At 30.1% G+C, this 23,465-nt stretch overlaps 1 long non-coding RNA gene across 1 annotated transcript; it reads right to left on the minus strand.

The window, feature by feature from the left end:
• Nucleotides 1-14,551: 14,551 nt before the first annotated feature.
• Nucleotides 14,552-17,112, minus strand: LOC139425323 (uncharacterized). The gene is made up of 2 exons (XR_011636512.1): nt 16,136-17,112; nt 14,552-15,883 (listed from the first exon to the last, which is right to left on the minus strand). It is a non-coding gene; the product is annotated as an uncharacterized lncRNA (long non-coding RNA).
• Nucleotides 17,113-23,465: the final 6,353 nt, after the last annotated feature.

Consider the following 23,465-nt stretch of genomic DNA (forward strand, 5'->3'; position numbering starts at 1 on the left):
TCATCTCATCAAAGAATTTTGAAAAAAAATAGAATTCTTGAAAACTATTAACATAGTGTGAAACACTTAACTTTTTCTTTGTTGTTGCTGTTACTAATCCGCAGTCTTGTCTGACCAAGTCTGCAAATCCATTGACACGCATGAAATCAATAATCAGTTGGAGGCAAGTATATATGCCTTTCCATAAAAGTTTGAATATCAAAGACTTTTTTCTCTAATCTAGTAAATGGAAGAAGTTAATGATTAATTAATCAACATGGAAAAAACTATTTTAAGAAACGAAACACAACCGCCATGAAAAATAGCGCTTTGTAAAAAAATATTTGAAAGCAATAAAAATAGGCTAAAATTAAACCAAAAATTTTGATCAGAAAAGGAAGTAATAGGGTAAACTAACCAGTGAAGGAACACTTAAGCTTTGCTTGCCTTTTAAAAAATCATATTAATTTCAAAATTCGTAATTTTAGTTAAATGACAGTGTCAACATATTTGTTACTAATTGCAAATTATGTAAAAAAATTGTAGAGAACTTACATAATATTGTTTTAAAGTTTTGGAGGTTCAAATAGCAAGTAGTAAAAAGACCAAGTGAAGGAACAGCTCTAACCAGTGAAGGAACACCCAGTAATGGAACACTTAATTTTGGTTATTTTTTAATGCTCTTTATGAATTTATAAGCCATACAAATATTTAAAAACAAGCCTATTCTCGAAATAAAAACAGATAAATACTTGGAAAATGTAAGCTTTTTTTTGTAATCATGAATTGAAAATTAAAGTGTCAACATATTAACACATACTGTTCATTCACTGGGAAATCTATGCCCAGTAAAGGAACATGCCTGTTCCCTCACTGGTTGGAAGTTGTTTTTCGTATTTTTAATATACTTTTGATGCGGAACATCACTAAAGGTACAAGAAAATTAAAGTTTATCTTCTATTTTCATTAACTTAGAAAAAACCTCAGTAAAGGAACACTTGTTCCTTCACTGGTTTTTCATCGTTTGGTGATCCAGTGAATAAACACCCCCTTATCTCAGTACTCTATTATGCTATGATGCTTAAAAAAGTAAAACGTAACTTCAATAACTATATTTTCAATTCACTTTTTCACAGTGAGAAAAATAAAACTATTACATGCAATTAATTCCGCTTCAAACATATAAATACAAACACTCACCTTATAATTTTTTCAAAGAAACAAGGTGTTGCAGAGATAAAAACAAATTCAAAAATTTTTCCAGAGAAGTCTATTTGACCAGGTAATCCAAAACATTGCTAGATGACTTCCTATTGTTTGGCAATAAGCTATTGTTATCAATCAATCTAAAGAAAAACTTTCAAATTCTTATTTTTAATCAATATATATGAAATGTCCCTTCACTGGTTGGTTTACCCTATAATTTTATATAATGAATAAAAGAACATCAGACATCGGAAACAACTTTTGATAGGATTAATCGGTAACTGTCTCAAACTCAGTGGTTAACAATGTTCCCATGAGGTGTATTTGCAAGATTATGATTACCTGTATCTTTAAAAATAAATAAAGCAAAAAAAAAATGAGTTGCTGATTTCCATTTATTATTAAAAAAAAGTAAAGAAAAATAATAGACAGTAACTTTGCTCCAAGGTGGTTTCAAGTTCTGTACTTGAAGTTGTCACTTTGGCTGTGTATAAAGAAAAATGTGATTGTGTTTACAGTTTTATTTGTTTGGTATTATCTGATTGATGTAGTTAAAATAAGTTTGTTATAAAGAATATAGTAAATTTCATTTAAAGCAACATTTAAAAATCTCAGATGGTAAAGTTTTTAATAAAAGAAACCTATCTATACGCGCTTTGATGTCACATTGGCACACCTTCAACAGCTGGATAAAAGACAGCGATAGTAAAGCAAAGTTGATATAATCCTACAGAGGTTATGTCAGCGTAGGAAATTTTTAGCGTAGCGTAGGATTAGGTTAGCGTAGGAAATTTTTTAAAAAATATAATGATTTTCAAATATTTGAAAAATATGGTATAGCAGCATTTCTACTATAGTTTAATGCCTTTACTTTTAAATTAATTAACATTTGCTGATATTGAAATAAGCTATTATTTTGATTGTAAATAATTCGTAATTATCTTTTATTTATAAATGTTTCTAAAGCTGTTCTGAATACTAAATTTTGTGACTAATTGTATACAACACAGCTTCAAAATAAAAGGTGAATTTCAATTAAAATATCAAGCAATCTTGACAAGAATGCGGAAGGAAATATTTCATTGCGTATAGCTTCGATAGAAATACCTGCTCTTTTCAGATTCTCCAGATAAACTACATTTATAAAATTCGACGAAACCAAGCTCAACTAAAGAAATGCTGAATTGATGCTTCATTAAAATTGAAATAACATCTAAACTGTGTGTAAATTTAATAAAAAAAGAAAACATTTAATGCCGATCATATTTTCAAATAGAAAGAATTAATAAACACTATTTTGGTGTTCCATAGGGCAGCCGCGATTCAAAAAGCTGTATCGATGCTATAAAATATTTCAGCAGTAAACCTCATTCTATTAACCCACATGTTTTAAATTTATACATTGAACTCACTAACAATAACTACGAAATAATATTTGATTGGATTCCTGGACATATGGACATTAAGGTAACGAAACAGCCGACTCAATAGTCAAATCGACGCACAATCTTACAAATAAACCACACTGTTTACCTGACATTCGAAATTTAGTGGCACACTCTCTTGCCCAACTCAGACAAACCAACTGGAATACTGAAATAAGCAACAAATTGCATGAGATCAAACCAGATATTAAACCATTTGCATCATTCATTAACTACAATAGAAAAGCCCAGGTACTTATCAACGGACTAAGCATTGGGCACACCCGCCTGACACACACAAATAGCATTTAATTTTAAATGAAGCACCTCCACAATGCAATTTTTGTAGAGAGTCTCTTACTGTAAAACATTTTCTGACCCAGTGTATGAAATTTAAATCTAAAAGACGACAGCACTTTAACTGTGACTTTCCGACTTTATCATTTTTATTTGGAGACACACCTCATCCAAATTTAATACTGTACATCAAACATATCGAGTTGCACAATTTGATTTAGTACTAGTTATAACCGAGTTGACAAATTTTAAATTAGTTGTTTTAATTTTGGACTAGTTGCTCATTTTAACCTAGTTCTGATTTTAACAAAGTTACAGTAATTTTTACCTAGTTGCTATGATTTTAACCTAATTACAGTAATTTTAACCTAGTTCTGGGGGCGGTATAGCCAACCCATGGCTCTTGCCTAAATATTTACATCAATCAATCAATCAATCAAACCATAGGGCAGCCGCATTCGTGGTGACGGTATCAGGATGATTCCAACCACTACCTGCTTCGCTGTGACGCCCTGCAAATGAAGCAAGTTCCGGTTCACTTTCAGGTATGCCTCATCCAATAAAATTGCAAGATTGAAGATGTTTTTTGTCGTGTTTTCATAATAAAGTTTAAATAGAAAACCAAAACGCTTGCATTTTATTAACTAATTCAAGGATTTTACTTCAACTGACGAAAATTATGGGAAGTTCAACTTATCATAATGTTGCTGTAACTTTTACAATCAAATTTCTGATTTGGAAGTTGAGCATTTTTCTTTCACTAAAGCGATTTTTCAAAAATTTGAAGAAAATAAATCAAATTAAATGAGAAAAAAAAGTCAACAAGCACAAGAAAATTATCGAAGTAAACAAGCTTTAGATCCCCAGATATTAAGAGTATGATGGCAAATAAGGAAAAATCACCAATCACTTTCCAGACATTTTGAACGTGCTGAATATCCAAATAATCCAATCCAAATCCTTCACCGATTCGCAGACTTGACTCCTGGTGACGGTGGTGTTTTCGTGGTCGTCACCGAGCCCGTCACGGTGATCGAAATCACTTCGATTGCGATCTTCCATAGATTTGTAGATTCAATATTTATGTTAGAGAATCTCTGCGGGGGATTTTTGTTCTTAGAATATTAAATTGAAAAGATGAAAGAGTGAGTTTTTAAATATCCGTTTAGAAATTTTACCACCAGTTTAGTTTTGGAATACACTAGACAGATTAGTATTTTCTCTCTTGATCCTCTGCACTGCAAAAAATTCATCAATTACTATTTAATTTTTTTTTAAATTTATATCAATGCACTCCACTAATTGATTATAACGTTGGAAGAACCGAATCGATTGAATCCAAATTTTAAATAATAAGGGCTCATTGAAATTTTAAAACAAATGATATAAAATGACTAACCATATTAAATTTCTAATACATAATTGTCAACTTTTACTTTTTCCGAGAAGGGATTTTCCAGATGGTAGTAAAACAATTACCGGAAAATAATCTTACGCAAAAATATATTTACATTTTGATCAAGTTGAAATTCGCTGTCGTTAAGGCTGTTATGCTTTTATAAATTTTGTAATTACGCAATAGTGGGCAAGCTCATTTATAAGTATATTATTATCATCAAGTGTTAAACGTTGTCGAACCTAATGGTGTCAGAATCCTCTTAGCTATCATTTTTCAAATATAGAAAACGGCAAAATAATTATATGAATATTTAAAAGTTTAAACCTAGAGTAATACTTAATCAAAAAAGGAGCTGCGAAATAAATTTTTAAGCAATCAGTACTATAGTAATCAAGGAAGAAAGCATCTGCATGAAAAAAGCAGCTTCTCCGAATCATAAATTTATTTATAGGATAAATAAATAACTCTTCTAGCAGTTTTTAATCTAAATATTTGTCACGAATTCAAAATTCCCTGTTGATTAAACATAAAGGTTGCTTTGAATGTTTTAGAAAACGATACATATGTATCCGAACATGAATGAAAGTCAATTTGCCAGTTTCTAAATTATGCATTTGTTTCTTTAGAAGAAGATATGCATGAAATATTACGATGTTTTGTCGAAATGTATATTGTTTTGTTCACAGTTTTTCGTTAAATATGCGTATTGTTTTAACTTTTAGATTTCGCCAGCTTACATTTAGTGTTGTTTTATTTCAGAAATAAATGTCAGTTTTCGAATGTCTGCGTTTTGCTCGAGATATCGCATTTTTTAGTTTGAAATAAAATGGATTTTAGTTAAACATGAATCGTTGGACTTTGTGGTGAAATATTCATAAACCACAAAAATAAAATTTGGAAAATGTCAACATGTAATAGAATATTTATGAGTGAGAGGATTGAATTTTTAATATTCGACTTCATAATTTACACATGTGGTGGCTAAACTAAAAGTCAGGTTAAAAAAAGAGAGTGGTAGCTAAACTAATTCGTTATCAATTTATTTGTGAGTTGGAACAATGGTGCGCTTTTATTTTGCTCACCCCCATTTCTTTTAAATAAAAGCCAGGCAAATAAATTTATAAAATGACTCACTATCCTGGTTGGTTTAGATCCATGCAGCCATCTGGTGACGTGCGTATTTGCACTAAATTTTAACTTACATTTCTTTGTCAGGGAAGAATAATTTATTTAGCTTATTTAATGTTTTTGATGATTGATCCTGTCACTCTCTAAACTACAGCTGGTTTCTGACTCACCTCGTGCTGCTGCAATTGCAACTTTCAGATTCCTGACCGGGGGGACGATTATATTCATGACCACTTTTTTCGTTTGTTGCTGTTTCTAATGCCACTTGCCCATACCAGCAAACCTGCTTGATGAAACCAAACTAAATTTTAAGGCACAGAGTGCGTTTCTTGTTTTATGTGGTGCCCTCTATGGCCAAGAATACGACTTCAACCACACAAACGCATCACTGTCCGTTTACAGGGCGGACCCATTCATGCATCCATTCATCCACAGATCGTAAGTTTTAACTGAACTAGGGAACAATCAATCTCCAATTCAGTACCCCCAGAGGTGAGATTTGTTATGGGAGCATGGAAGACTTTGTGACCCGACAGATTTAACGCGCACCAGTCACTATTTACTACACAAGGAGTCTTTGGAAGGTAGGGATCGAACTCACGACTTCTTCGCCCAACACCCTAAAAACAAAACCAGGCTGTCCCGCCCCCCTTTTTCGTTTAAGCGTTGTTGATTCTCCTACATGCCTACATCCTCTGTAATTTTCTAGGTTGTGGGTACTATGTATTTGGTGGAATGCATAAATGCAGGACTACCAATTACTACGCTTTTTAACAAAATATTTTACAGAGGTTTCAGTTTAGAGTTTTGAAAATAAAACTAATTCAAAATAAAAATTCAGTAGGAGGTTTTTTTTTGCTGGTAATTTTGCAAGCATTTTAAAAACCTCGCCATCAGATAACTGAAATAAGTGACGCTTCACATGAACTTTTGAATCGTTTTAATGCAGTGCCGCCATCTTTCTAAGATTATTGGGAAAATTTCTTCTAGTGGTAGCTACGTTTATACTTAAATATATAATTCTTTACTTTATGAATTTGATTTAAAGTTATTTTCTACACCACTACACATAAATAATTCAAACCTTCATATAAAATGCGCGTTTGTTCCATCTCGCGCATGGTGCCGCTTTTAAAATGTTGGTAAATTAGTAAATTTTCTGAAAACTTTAGTTTTTAATGATCAACTAGTATTAAATATTTTCCAAATAGCGTAGAAATTGGAAATCATGTAAACGGAGTAGTGTGTAAAGTACTTTTAATCAAATTTGCAAAACTAAGAATTATACTTTAAAACATAGACAAAGAAAATTATTTAAAGAAAATTTGACAAAAAGCAAGTAAGTTAGGCTTCCTGTTAACATAGTGTATCACAGTGTAAAGTATTTTAAATCGACAAAGAATTATATCTTAAAACATAGACAATATAATAAAGAAAATTTGCCAAAAAGCGTAGAAAGTTGGCAGTCCTGCTAATATATGTAAAATGTGCAGGAAAAAAACGGACTATTTTGAATATTTTTTGATTTAGTGATCGTATCTTCTTGGGCTCCGGCTCCATCTTAATGGTCCGAGAGGGGGGAGCTCAAATATCCTAATTTATTAGTGCAGACGATATTTTAAGTTACGAAATCAGACACAAAAACGTACTTTCTCTAACTAAATATACCTCTTTTTCGACACATTCAGATTTCTGAGAATTCGGAATCTGGGAAACACGGCCTCAATAGTGTGGTCAGGAGAGCGGTTCATAGTTTGGACTCATTTATTTTTTGTGTGTTTCGCCATATCCAGGAATGAAAGCCTGTATATATACCCAGACGGAAAAGAACAAAAGATGGTACAAAAGGCATTTCATTCCAGCATTTTTTTCGAGAAAATTTAAACTTCTGTTACTAAGATTTTTTTTCAATTATAGCATTTGTATAAAATTGCTTCTGTCCCGAGAAGATGTAGATATAGTTGAATAGTTTGAAGAATAGACTATATTTACTCCTCCCGAAAACAAGTTAAAACAGATATGGTTACCAGTCTTTCCTCGCTCCCGTCTCGCTTTCGCCCATGGCCATATCTCGAGAGCATTTTAGGTGAATTGAAAAATTTTTACAAACAATTATGGCATTTATTTATCTAAAGATAATTTCATGCAAAAAATAACTTTTAGTTAATACTTATTGTTTTTTATTATTTTAGTCAGTAAATATCAGAAAATTTTGAACTTTAAGATTTACAATTATTTACATCATTATAAAGAATACAATTTTACATGGAAAAATATAAAAATTTAGCGAAATCAGTTTAATAGTTCCTGAAAAATCGAGTTTTATCGAAGACATATTTCCTCAATTTTTTAAAAAGTTTTCGAGATAGGGCGAAATACTCACACACAAAAAATCTTAACATTAAGGGGACTTACTTTGGATCGCTCTTTTGTCTAAACTATTGGAACAATATTTCCCAGATTGCGGGTATCCCCTATATATTTTCCGGATCAAAAATCTGAATCCGTCGAAAAAAAGTTACTCTTATTCAGAGAAAGTGCGTTTTTTTAAGTCTGATTTCGTAATTTAAAATATCGCCTGCATTTATTAATTAGCATATTTGAGGTCACTCCATTAAACCATTAAGATTGAGTCCTACAACGTGAAAATCTGGTCATAACTTTATCAAAAGTCATTCAGAAGGGTTGATTTATTTTTTTGCGCATTGTACCTTTGAACCATTTAAAAGTTGTGGTGTAGAAAACAACTTTAAATCAAATTTAAAAAACAAAGAATCATACTTTAAACATAGACAATAGAAGAAATTTTCCCAAAACGCTGAGAAAATTAAGAGCCCTGCAAATGAATATTTTGGGACTGAGAAGGTTAGAATAAAATTTTATTTGATGCCGGAACCTACATTAAATAACAGAATTCATCTTTCTTCATTTATTATATCTGATTTTTGCAAGTTACATGGGAAAAGTATAATTTCAATCACCTTGTATGATAATTATTATGAATCAATAATTCTCTTTACTTATTATCTTATTTTATATTTTTCTACGAAAACAACTAATTAACTTAAATTAAGCAACTTTTAGATTAAAAATTTTATTTTTAAAAGAAACACTTCCATAAAAAGTCTATTGAAGATAAACTTCTCAATAGCTTATTATTTATTCATACTAATTTTGTAGAAAACTAAAGTCATTAAGCTTAAACGTTTCTTTTTGAATACGGAAAATTTAATTTCAGCTAATTAGTTTCTCTATAAAATCTAATTAATCTATCTCAAATGGATACAACTGTAAAATGTGGATAAAAATTGAAATTACAGTTCAGATTTTATTTTCTGGGACGAAGTAATTTTACAAAATAAGACCGACTAATTAGATTATGAAGTAAATTCAAATGAAAATCAAATTACTTTTCTCATCAATTGCAATGTAATGATTGTTTTCATTGAACTTTCGTCTTCATCAATTTTAAATGAATAAGTACAGCATTGAATTAATAATCCTATTTATATTTTTTGCTTAAAATTAATTAAATACTAAATTTCATCAATTACTGCGAATTCTGTGTTAGCGTATTTTATTTTTAAATTTTCTTTTAAATGAGCCTAAATGTTTATTTTTTATTGTATGCAATTGTTTCACGTTATTTTTTTATTTAAAATTTTTTATAAAGGATATGAGGCTCCGAGCCCCTGCTCACTCCGTTCGCAAACCCTTATAATTGATTCTCATTCATCATAGTTTATGTTTTTTTAAACGTCAATATTTTCTACAAAAACACGGAATAATTTTGTTTCAAACCATGCAATTATTTTAGCTTTATAAAGGAACATTTGTCAACAATTTAATCATATCGAAATGGATTATTATATGGATTTGAAAATTAATCATCTGAACTTGAAAAAAAAACTAAGTTTATCCTGAAGAACACAGAATATGTAACTCAACAAAAAGTTATGAAATGAAAAGTAATTTTACCTAGCTACGAAATTTATAACAATTCAAATGGGAAGTATCGTTTTTCATTAAGTTTTTTTTATAAATTTTAAAATTTTCACTATAATTAAAATTTAGTTTTGGCAACATTAATCTATTTTCTTCGCTCTCTGTCTTTCGACTTTTAGTTGACATCTCCTCCAACTCAAGTTTATGAAATAAAGAGTCAAAATAAGTTTTGTTCAACAATTGATAAATAGTCAATATTTAAAGCGAAAAGGCTGAAAACATCGCAGTAAAACTCCTAAATTTTCAAAAACTTTGAAATAAATGGGAATTTTAAAAAAATTGTTAAAATTTATAATATAAAGTGATCTTATCAGCGCATTAAATTTCAACACTGTAGTTCCATTTCAATGGGCAGTACATCGACGAACTTTGTTTTTTTTTTCCTACTGCAAGTTTAACAATTAATTCTCGAACTAACAATCGAATCGTATTTTTTTATTCCATTGAATTTCTTGAACAATTTTCTACACACCTAAACCTTCTGGATTTTGAGAAGTAAGGCAGATTGCAAAGCAAAAAAAATAATAAATAAATAAATAAATAATTTTCTAAAAAAAAACTTAAAAGCGCAATATTTTCGAACAAAAGTGGAATTATTTTTTTATTCTACGCAAATAGAGAATCCCAAAATTATCCTTTTCAATTATTCTATTACAATAATAATGATTGACCACCACTGCAAATAAATAAATACAATAAATAAAGAAAAGCAGAATAGTCTTTTACGTTAGAGAATTTCATCCTGTTTAAAATATAAAGATTTTTTCGAGTGAGATTGTCTTTTGGTAATTGCTTTACTACCACTTGTAAAATCTATTCTAGGAAAGAGTAAAAAGTTGGTAGGTAGGTGCACTGAGAAAATTACTACTGAACTAGTATTTACTGGATTATTCGTTTACTTTCTTTCTTGTTATTTTTCATAAATTTATTTTCTTTTAATAAATGATTGATATTTATAATAATTTTTACTGAGGGTATATATGACCGTATTATCACATTGCCTTCCATAGTATTATCGGGGCAATTGTCATCGTACCAAATTAGAACTTTCAGTTAGAGTTAAGAACAAATATACTAATATTAAATTGTCCATTAAATAACTAATAGAATTGCAACACCTAATTATAGCCTAATAAATTCATTACTAGCCAATAAATAACTTATTACAGAAACTAACAGAATTTGTCCTTTTCTGTAAATTTTTTGTTCTCCACATTCAAGCGCTGTTTTTAATCACGCTGTAATAGAAAAGATTTCATACTTCAAATAAATAAGTAATTCAGCTTATTTAACATCATTAGAAAACTCCATGAGAAATTATGATATCGATTACAAGTTATGATGAAAGGGTAATTGAGAAATTGGAGGGGAAGATTTCTCAATCGTTATGACTTGCTTCAAACATAGATTGTTCTGTGACGTGTGTTGCTGTTTTGAGCACTTTCAACTTTAAGGCTCTCATTTTTTCTTGTGAAGGTGAATTTGCAATTTATAACTATCTGCTTGTACTTTATAGATGAAATCATTTTATTTTATACACGTCGTTGAACAGCCTACCTAATTTTTGGGTTTGCGTCTACTTATGTCCAACTACGTAGTCGTGTAATTTTGAACCCAATCCGGAAAACAAGGGAACTCCTTGATCAAGCATTGGGAGAAATATTTGCCTAAATGGAGGACTTTTTGATGGAACTAACCCGGTATTTGTGCTACATGGAGAGGAAGACCACGAGAAACTTCCACAGTTAGCTTGACGACAAGGGGACTCTAACTCATGATCCGTCAACTACTGAGGATATTTCACATTAGCACTGTGGTCGGTGTAAGCCGGATGCGGAATTCGTATCAACCAGCCCTCGACGGGACTCAAGCCCGGCTCACGCTCTAAGACAAAATCATTAATATGATCCTCCCAGTTTAACCTGTTATATATTCCGTGCTATTAACAACAGCAGAGATGCCAACTTGTTCCGGACAGCAGGATAAATATTTTAGAGTTTTAGTCTTTTAATGTATGATTCTTAATTTAATAAATTAGATTTATAGAGTTTTACTCGCCAATACTTCTAAATAATTCAAAGGCTTATATGATATGCCACTTTATTACAATTAGGCCTCGTTGAGCTTTGTAAAAAGTGGATAAAATTCTCTGAAAATCTGCAAATTTTAGTTTGTGGTTTTCTACCTTTTCTTAAAATATTTTGTCGAATCCGGAGCAGTTGGCATCCCTGCAGAAGGGATTATTTTTTCTGAGAAGAATAAATGGCCTTTTTTGGAGAATGGTTTTCCCATTATGTGGAATAACTTGGAAAATCTGATATTTGACCGTTAACTTGGAACTTTCAGCGAATTTCAAATTGTTTTCATTTGAGTTTAAAAAGAAAACTGTTTGGATGCATGGACTTCATGGTGATGTGCTTAAATTTCCTCTGGTTCAAGATGGCAGCTGTGTTTTTATCAGTAAAAAGCATATAACTGTCTAATTCCCAACTGATACTAGGAGTAGAACAGTTAAACCGTGTTCTGCTTTTTAAAAAGTTGGTAAATCGAAGGTTGGTTAATTGAAAATCTGAAAATTTAGTTTATAGTTCCGTAATGTTTTTTTTTTCTTTTTTAAATATTTCGTCGAATTCGGAGCAGTTGGCAACACTGAATATGCATCAATGATATACTCATTGCTGCTAACTTTTACACTTCTTTCAAAATATTTCATAGAGTAGTTGACAATTAAAATTTAAGCTTTCACATTTTTTTGTAATTTTGCCAATGTTTCAAAAGCCTCATGATGTCAGAAAAGGAATGAAATGGCCTTTAAAATGCAATTTGAATCATTTACATGTACTGGCATGGAAAATAACTTTAAGACTAACTAAGAATAATACATTTAACCCTTTCCTTCTCGCTCCTGTCAAAATAACTGGGTGAAGTGTCATCCTCTATTTCTCCCGCCCGGGAAATTTCCGGGCTGGAATGTTCAAAAGTAACGCACCAAAAATATTAAAGCAATATGCACAATCCAGTCACATTAATGTGACCACCACCTACTTTCGACGTCAACGTGAAATAACCAATCACAGAAGGTAGGTGGCAGCACATTACAGTGGAGTGTATATAAAGGATGTCCAAGGGCATCGGGAAGAATTTCAATCGTTGGCGTAATGCAGAGAACATATCGATTTATCCGACCTCAAAAAGGGTATAATTATTGGCTTTCGGGCCAAGAAACTAATTTCGGAAACGGCTAATTTCGTGAACTTCTCGAGTGCCGCCGTGGTAAAAGTATACCATGAATGGCAAAATGGCACTATCCAAAATCAGTGGCGTGGCACACGTGGTGCACCACGGGCTATAGATGACAGAGGCGAACGAAGGCTACGGAGATGAGTTCGGGCGAATAGACGTGCAACTGTTGAGCAACTGACCGCCCAGATGAATCAAGAGGCTACCAAGAGTAAACCTAATTGACTCTCTTCCTGCATGTCTCCCAGCGGTCCACTCTGCCAAAGGTAGTTATTCTGGCTTTTGACAGGTGGTCACATTAATGTGACTGGACTGTGTAATTTCCCGGAATCATGCTTATTTCTCAATCTGTACACCAGATGGCAGCGCCAGACTATTTGCTATGTGTTTAGAGATAGCATATTTTAAACTAGATGTCAACATTATCAACCACATGAGCTAAAAATTAACCCACAAATTAAAAATGTTGCATGTACAGTCCCTGGCCAAATTATTAGGCGCGCTATAAGATTCTATGCAAAATCTTAATTATCAGATAGTACTATACAGCATTATTGTTTTTACGCTGCTGAAACCGGTTTACACTTATTTTTGTTCGTGTATAAATTAGTTAACATTGCACTGCAATTCATTGAAAATAAATATGAATAGGAAGTATATAAAAAATCTCCTGAATTAAAACCCATTTTATGTATGTTTAAGTATAAAAGTATCACCTATAAACTCGCGCAAAACATGTAATTATTTAAATACTACAGTGAATCTAGTAATTTGGTTTAATTATTATAATATAGTAATAAAATACCTGATATAATAAATATTCTACATTTATATAATATGTCGTCTAATTTATATTATATACCGTCTAATTTTAAAAAATGATACATGAACGTAAGCAAGTGCAAACCGGTTACAGTCGCGGAGAAACAATTAAGCTGTATAGTATCACCTGTTAATTATTTTTCACAGAATCTTATAGTGCGTCTAATAATTTGGCCAGGGACTGTAGACTTTGTTCCATATAATTTTCTTGAATATGAAAATGGGCCCTTTTATGACCGTTTTCTTTAAAATTTTGCGACCATTAAGGGGCTAAACATAAATGGTGTTACCATTAGAAGAAATTTTTCTTCCAGAAAACGTAGAAAGTAGACAACCTGCACAATTACTACTATAAATGACAACAGGATATTATTTTAAATATTACATATCATTGTAGAAAGTTATCTCTTTAAAAAGTATTCCTTTTTTGCTGAATCCTCTGTAATCTGTGTATTTAGTTAAAAAGAATAAAATAGTTTAAAATCGTTGTTGAACAAAGAGACATGAGTTTACCAATATTTACTGATAATTGAAATTCATTCCGTAATGTTCAGAGCAATCCAGTATCGATTTCAAAGCAGGAAATCCGATAGTCGGACAAACAATTCTGTTTAATTTATTTGTTCCCGTTCTTTTAGTTTTGTCCCTCCAGGTACGAAAAGTTTAGTAAACTTTTATGTTGTTCACTGAAAGGTATTCATTTGCACTCATTGTTTGAACTCTTTATTTTCACTTTACGAGTAGTAAGAGTTAAACGAAATTCTTCTAAACTATTCAATTTTTTTATTGGATAATTATTCCAGACATTTTAGTAAGAAATAAAAGCCTTACAGTATGAAACCTGCCATCTTTTACGTTTTCTGAGAAATATTTTCTTAAGTAGTAGGATGGCAAGAATAAAAGTATTTTCACCAAAATCAAGCACAATACCCAAGAAAGCACAATATTTGTCAGGTCTTTTATAAGAACAGTACGCAAAATAAAAGAACAACTGGAAAAGAACAACTTTTATGGAATCATTGTATCACAAGATAGACCTCGAAGACTAGAGTTCAATTAAACAATCGTCTGCGCTACTTAATTAATGCAGATGATACTTTAATTTTCGAAATCATACAGGAAAACACACAAGAAAAGGCACAGAAGTTGGACAAAAATTCAGAAAAACTTCTATAAATCTATGTTAACAATGCGTCTTTTAGCAGCAACTATTTTGAAAGATTTAACATTTAGATTTAGAGTTGAATTAAACTATCGCCTACTCTATTTAATTAGTGCAGACGATATTTTAATTTTCGAAGTCATACAAGAAAAGGTACAGGTGTAGGATAAAAAAATAAAAACTTCTATAACTCTATGCTAACAATCTGTCTTTTAGCAGCATCTGTCTTGGAATATTTAACATAACAAAAACGTTTCACTATTTAAAAGATTATGCTTAAACTTTTGGAAAAGTTGTCCTTTTTACTCATGCCAAATTTGTTTCGAATAAAACTATTGTTGAAAATTAAAAGCTTTATTCCTTTTTTAATACCACTATGTAGCAACAAAATTAATAATTTTATTTCAAAATTATGTAGAAACAAATTCACTTAAAACTAAAGTGGTGCTGAATTTTTTACGATTATCGAATGGGTTTTACTCATATGACTAAATAATTTCTTCAAATTAAAGTAGAATTATTATTTCGTTGAAATTAGTTACAAAGTTCTTTATAAGATGGCGCTAAAAACTGAAAAATACTATAGCATAATTTTAAGTCATTATCAGGAGCAATATTGTGTTTTTTTAAGACAAAATTAACAGATGCCAAAATTTAAAAAAAATTCAAATGTTCAAGAGAAGAAAAATTTTTAGCTTTTTTTTTCTACAAGCAGCACCATGCGAGGATGATATTTGTTATTAATTTGGAACTTTTAGAACAGAAAACCTAATAGGTTTATTGAATAGAACGCATGAAACTATTCATTTCTCTTTTCTTATATTTCGCTTTAATTGGTTTTTTCAAATTGTCGGTCATTCTTTGAATACTTGGCAGCTAACATGGCATTATATTCACTTTGTTTAACAGTTTGAATACTGAAAAATTTTCTTGTGTATATGCCAAAAGTGCAAAATAAATTATTTTATTTTATTTTTGTTGGAATACAATAAAAACTATTATCATTAACACTAATCAGAAAATAAAAAGCAATTATTATACAAGGCACATAGGTATGATAATTATAAGGTATGCAGGTTATTTAGTATTGAGAATTAAATGTAAAATAAAATAGAAATTAACAGCAGCGCAATAACGCTTTTTTTAATATTTGGCGCAAAGCAAAAATTGACGATAGCGTTTTGCCTCACACAAACAAAATCTTTTTTTTCCTGGGAGCATCTACAAAAAGAATGAATAAATAAATCAATAAATAAATAAAAATAATAAATAAAAATAATAAATAAATAAAAATAAGCAAATAAAAATAATAAATAAATAAAAATAATAAATAAATAAAAGTTATAATAATGATAGAAAAAATAAAAATTAAAAAAATTGCCGCTTAAGTGAAAAATAAATGAAAAATTTCTTCAGTTGCAGTACTTTATTTGCGTATCACTACAGCTGCACAATTAGCTATTGGTGACCTACCTGATGCCTGCTTGAAGAGGATCCGAAGACATAAGATCAAAGTTTTGATTCTCTGCATAGGGGATGGCATCCCGCTTTGGTAGCCCGACGATCTGCGTGTGAAGTCGACACTTTACAGTAAAACAATTTAACGATACTGCACACTCGAGGTCTCTTCGTAGTCTGATCAAAGTTTTCAAACACCTGCACACCAACAGCTGCCAGTAATGCTTTACTTCCGTAATCTGATGAGAACTGTCTACAGTGGGCCTAAAATTTATTCAAATTTAAAGAATTTTCATTATTTTTTAATTTATTTTCGAAAAAGAACTATTTCATTTTCTAGAAACTATATTTTTTAAAAGTATTCCTAGCCCTAAAAGTTCCCATACGTAATTACAGTATTCCCATACATATTTATGTTAATATCATTCAAAAATTTTATAAAATATCATTCCCGTGGTGCATCAACAATATACTGTATTTAAATTAATGAATCCTTATAAAGGTAAATTCGTGTATTCAGACATCATTAAAATCCCATTTCCACCCACGCGAGTGCAACTAATTATGTTCTGTTATGTAATGACTCCACTTTAATGGAACTTCTAATTTTATTAAAAACGCATGTATTTTGCTCTATCGCTTTAATTTTGAGTTAACAACATTGAAATTCAATTTTCTGAATGTAATATTACTTTAAGCTTGCATATGATCATTAAAGCATAGTTGTTAACTCTTCTAGATTAAGGATTTTAATTTCGATGAATTATTTTCACTGATCGGTGTCATCAAAAGTACGAAAATTATATATTGTTTAAGATGATATTCAAACCTAAGTTGGTATTTTTTTATTTTTTTTTTTCAAAATTAGATTGTTTGTACTTTTTGAATTCGAACTTCTTGAGAAGTTGCAACCAAGAAATGTGCAAATTATAGGTCATATATATTTTCCAATTAACCGATGTCAATGTGAATTTTGGGTGTACCCTTTCCTGGGGAACGTTTGCTCCTTCATAGAAAAATACAGTATTGATTGAGGGAAAAGAGGTGGAGAGTTCGTGTTAGCAAATGAACATGATGAAATTAATACACTAAAAGGCTATGTACAAGATAAATCAAGGGTAGAATACAAACTATCTACAATATTTACACTCTATTCAAGGTAGCTGAGAATAATAGAAAGAACAACTAGACATCTTGAATCCCTGCAGCACTCCCTCGCAAATTCAAAGGTTGTCATAACCAAAGGTTTTAGACAAAGTTTGGCGAGCACTGTGAGCTCTAAGGACTATTCGCCCTTAATGCTGAAACTGTTGGGTTTTTTTATCCATTGTAACTAATTTTTGTTCAATTTTTCTCACCGATGCGGCTCGTACCGACAACAGTGCTGCCTCCCAATAGGCTGACGCGGGTTCGAATCTTGGCGAAAGCTGGTTGATTCGAATTCCAACAACAGTGCTGACGTAAAATATCTCAGTAGTAGACGGGTCATAGGTTAGAATCCCTTTGTCTTCAAGCTAACCGTGGGAGGTTTTCTTGGTTTTCCTCCCTAAGTAACGTAAATGAAGGTTAGTTCCATCAAAAAGTCCTCCACTAATGCGAAATTTCTCCCTATACTGATCTCGGAGTTTTCTTTTCTTCGGGATTTTGTTCAAAATTACAAGGCTTCGGAGTTGAACATTAGTAGTCGTAAACCCAAAATCGGGTCAGCTACTCAACGACGGTTATAAAATAAAATAATATTTTTCCATCAAAGTATTTTTATATTTTTTATCCATATCATTATATCTTTTCCCAGATCTCTGTTAAAAATGCTCTTGATATTTTTGCATTCCAGTCCTCGATGAAACCCGTTTCTTTTCTCCAGCGTTCGTTTTTATTTGTTGGTGAAGAGATTGCGACATTTTGATTAGCTAGAGTGCTCAAAGTTTAACGGTAACTCTGTACCGGATATAAATTCCCACCCTTTCTAAACTAAAATCAGAATTTATCCTTTATTGAAAATTTGATAACTATTCTTGATAAAAAAAAACGAACAGACACAAAATTAAATTAAAAAAGGGTGAAATTAAAAAACAGATTGCGCTTTTCAAGTGGATTAAAATGGAGAAAATAATTTTAATTTTCTCACACTAAAAACAGTATACAAGATAACAGAAAACTATTTCAATTGATTCTTCATTTCATCGAAAAGTTCCCCTCGTTTTCAGTTTTAGGTGTGATATTCATTTCATTCCACTTAAAATATGCACTTTTTTATTAAATGTTTTGAAATCAAACAATTTAAACAAAAAATTAAGAAATAAGCAAAACGGAATTTTAAAGATATGTATGTTAGCAAAAACAGCACTTCATCAGGGGAAACACTGTCTGCTAACATGATCCCCTGATGAAGTGCTGTTTTTGCTAACATAACATCTTTAAAATTTCGTTTTGCTTATTTTTGGTTTCGAACCTTTTATTAAAATTCTTTACATAAGAAAAATTTGGCTTCAGCTGCTTTTATCGCTTTTCCAATTTGACTTAATATTTTAAAATTTTATCCAAAAATTTTAATCTTGAAATTTGTTTCAATCAATTTCATACTTTGATTGGATGTTTTTAAATTACTTATTTGTTTTTTTCTAGTGAACAGAAAAGGAAAAAGCTGTACAAGTTATGAAAAATATATTGAATATGAATGGAATTTTACTGGTGCGTCTAGTCCTCGATGTCACTTTTATTAAATTTAATGTTTTATTAAAGTTATTCTTAAGAAAAATATAAATAATTTATGGTATAAATGCACGTTTTGATCATTTATTTAAAAAAAATAATATAAGCTTTGTTCTTAATTTTTAATTTCACTATTCACAATCAGATCATATTTTTCGTACCTAACCTTAAACTCATGTTCTCAAATTGCACTTCATTAAACTAAATCATGAGCACAATTTAATTAAATTTTCGTTTTTGGTTAAATGTTTGATATAATTTACTATATGAGTCTTTCTTCTCAAAGTTATCAAAGTTTTTCAATTCCAATTTAAATTTTGCCCTTTAAAGAAATTAAGGACATAATTTAAACTATTTTTTTTCTTTTTCTGAAAATTTAACATAAAGAAAAATTATCTATTTCATAGTAATTTAAAAATTAAATAATATTAGTTACTAATTTTTCAGGGAAATAATAATGGTTAATTGGAAAATATTCACCTAAAAGAGGGCGAAGAAAATGTTCATTATTTATGTTTAACTTTTCCGTTTTGGGGGGGGGAATACTCACAGTCAATTAATGCAACAAAAATCTTCCAAGGAATTTAATTTTCTGAAAATAAAATTAGTAGAAGGAATTTCATTAATAAAGAAGAGATTTAACTGCATATTAATAAGTGCTTCTTACTTCGAAACTTTATCGTCTTGAAAATTAAATTATGCACTCCCTCCTAAAGTAGAGACTAAAAAAAACTTTTTTTTTGGTTATTTTGTTGATTTTATTTAATATATTTCAAACGGAGAAGAGTTTAACGAACAATCTTCAAACTAGGGAAAAGTTAAATTTGAAAAAATAATTTATATCATTTTTTCCCTCTATCTTTACTCAGAGCATTAAAATTCATAAAAAAATAATATTTTCTTAGTAGCTTTTACCTTTATGGAGAAATTTCGAGCAAACATCAATTCTTGAGATATTCAAAATTTTTAAATCTGAGGAATAAAAATCAAAAGAATATTAGGCATTGGAAGTTAAGCCAAAATTAAAGTTTTGAATAATGGAACGAATGTTTACAAAAATAATATTATTTAAATATTTATGCAGTATACAGCGAGAAATTTATTTTTTGAAATATTTATACTGTTTCAAAACGCCTTAAATCAGAATTTTAAATAAAAGTTTTTTTCAATGAATTTTGATATTTGCAATTTGTTATAGTTCGCAATCCTTATGTGGTGATATTAAAAATGCTAGAAATATATGTATTTCGAGCTTTTTTTGTAAAACATTTGCCTTACTATAACCGTGAACAGGTTGCATATTATTACATTAATGCTAAATATGCAATAACCGATCAAAAGACCGGTTATTGTATGTTGCATTTAATTTTATTTTATTTTATTACCGTCGTTAAACAGCTGGACCAATGTTTGGGTTTACGTCTACCAATGTTCAACTCCGTAGCCTTGTAATTTTGAACCCAATCCGGAAGACAAGAAAACTCCTGGATCACGTATTGAGGGAAATTTTGCCTTCGTGGAAGACTGTTGAATTGTGAAGTGTTGGTATGTTTAGTGTTAAAAACTTCATTTGCATCAAAAATATACAAATTGAAAATAATAATAGACATGTTTCAAGAGCTCAAAAACAGGCTCTCATTTTCAAATCTTGCCGGACGTGAATGAGAAGAAATAAAAGTGATTTGAAATACTAAATGTAAAGTTGCCAACGAAAAATGGAAAAACAAAGGTGAGAAACAAAACTAGAAAACTGCAGTCGAGAGCGAATCAGGGGGAAAATGTCACAGTAACAGTAATTACTAACCTAGTTTAGCCTTGGTTTCGCCAAGTATCTAATATTTCAATACATTTAAAGCTTTTCTCTTCCAATAATGAAATGCATATTATGCACTGAATATTTTATTAAAGTAGTGCATAAAATGAAAACATTAATGAGAAACAGAACATCTTAAGTCTTCGAATCCTTTGATCAAAATTTTTATGAAATACGACAAAATTTTTATGATATTGAGGATCGAGTTAAATATATAATTTTCCTTCCAGTGGAAAAAATCATTCGCCAATATTTTTGCCAAAACAAAATTTTATTAGCCAAATTTACAATTTTATCGCATTTGCAAGGTGGCGAATGCTTAGAATGTTTCCCTTATTAAAAACAAAATTATCTATTTGAAAATATTGCCCAGCAGAATAGGCTGCAGTAAGCAGCTGTATACTTTCTAACCGGAAGTAGAACAGGTCAAGAGCTCGAGTTGTTGATGTTTACATTTATGTTGAAAACACAATCCATAGAAGTACTTCCATTATTTTTATCGACACCTGTATTGCTAGATCTCCTTTAAATTGCAACAAAGGATTCGGAATATTTGATTATTTACTTTTGGACAACTATTTTTTTCGACTCTGTAGGATAAAATTTATTTCAAATTATACCTAACACATAAAAATATGTTATTCTTAGTGATCGATCATTTAAAAAATACATAGAATTGCCGGCTAAGAAAAACTGATATTTTTCCAATTGATCCTCATTTGATCTAATAACGTTAATACTTTGCAAAGGAAGAATTTACTTATATGATATTTATTAAAATCTTATTAACTACTTAAATATTCTTTATTAATCCAATTAAATATTCTTTCATAAAATAAAGTAAATTCTTATTGTTTAGAAATATGCGAAAAATATAAACAACTTCCGATTTCAATAACTCAAATAAAAATAATAAATTTTTTTTAATTAACAGATTTTTACGAACTTTAAAATAAAAAATACGCAAGTTTTATAAAAAGAAGTAGTGAATGTAAATATAATTAAACAATCGCAATAATTAAAATTTCATAATTTTCAAGCGTTACTTTTAACATAATAAACATTGTTAAATACAAAATACATTTTTGATATGAGTATTTTTAGAGGTTAAATAACTTTTTTTAAATTAATATAATATAAAGTTTTAAAATAAACAATAATTTCGGTAGCTTTTCGGATGCAATTATTGCTGCAAAGAATGACGACATCTTAGTTTTTCATCATTTGCTTCATCCAAAGTAGGGTAGATGGCGCTTTGTATAAATTTTACAGAAAATATGGAAAATATTAGATGCTTAGATTTGTCGTTATTACACCTTTGATAGATTTAATTCTAATAAAGTTAAAAGTAACCTTTTTTTAATTTCTCTTAGAATGGCTGATTTGTTTTTGTATATTTCACTTATAAAAAAAGGCCAAACAATGACTTATATTTTTCGAATAGGTATATATTTTTGTACGAGAAGCCAGTTCAAGTATCTAATTTATAACTAATTTGTTAAGGGTCATTTGGTTTATTATGCAAATTTGATTTCACTAAAAAGTCATATGAAACGCAAAAAAAGAGTTATACTTTAGATTGCAAATGTTTTTTGCAGGTTTTATTCCGAATACCAATTTTTATTTTCATTTTTGAACAATAATTTTTAAATGCGAACAGTTAAAATTAATTAATACTGTGAGAAATTGAATTTAACACGTTCATTGTCAGCCGAGTGCAGGTATAGCATGGAAAGGATTGATAATCTATTAATATAAATTCAAATTTTATTTTACATTTATTGATAACAACATATTAAAATAAAGTTTTTCAATTCTATTTTGAATTTTGCACTTTAAAGAAATTAATATTCTCTTACGTCATTTTCGTTTCCTAACTACAGCGTTCATGTCTTTCAAGTGGAAACGGCAGTTACCATGTTCTTACCATGTTATTTCAGGAGTAATTCTGTTGTCAATGGTTATAATTGATCCTAAGTAAGTAAAACTCCTCACTGTTTCAAATCTATATGAAATTATTTCAAGATAGGGGTCTGGGGCTCTGTTTCTTGAGAATAACATATATTTTGTTTTCTCTACATTTATGACCAAGTCCATTTGCCTTGCAGCCACCTCAAGGGCAAGAAATGCCTCTTTCAGGGCAGGAAAGGAACGAGCAATTATATCAACATCATCAGCATAAGCAAGTAGTTGTACTGATCTAGTAAAAATGTGATCGCTGGTATTGATGCCTAGATCATTGAATGACTCTCTTAAGTGCAGTATTAAAAAGTAGACAGGAGAGAGAATCTCCTTGTCGAACGCCTGTGAATGTGTCAAGATTTTCTGACAGAGACCCCAGAAACTTAATCTTACACTTTTTATCTTTCAATGTAAGTCTTGTCAATTTATTGAGTTCTGAAGGTATTTTGAAAGTATTCATTGTTTCAAAAAGATAATTTCTATTGATACTATCAAAAGCAGCCTTGAAATCAATAAAAAGATGGTGTGTTTCAATGTTAAATTCCATTTATTTCTCTAAAATCAATGGAATTTAACATTGATATGCTAAATGGAATTTAACATATCAATGGAATTTATATTCCTATCACTATAATATTTTCCATGTCACTAAAGGAGTTGCTTTAAGCTGTTGAAGGAGTTCACTAAAGAACTCATAGTAATACTACAGAATTGTTTTTACGTTACATAACACTAGAAAAGTTATAACACTTATATATATTACTATAAATTTCCTAGAGAAGTTATAATACGTACACGTAGCTAAAAATTATGCCACCACTAGAAATTCCTGTGATACAATTTGAAAAGTTCAAACAA

This window comes from Parasteatoda tepidariorum, chromosome 3 (assembly GCF_043381705.1).
Source record: "Parasteatoda tepidariorum isolate YZ-2023 chromosome 3, CAS_Ptep_4.0, whole genome shotgun sequence".
Lineage (NCBI taxonomy): Eukaryota > Metazoa > Arthropoda > Arachnida > Araneae > Theridiidae > Parasteatoda > Parasteatoda tepidariorum.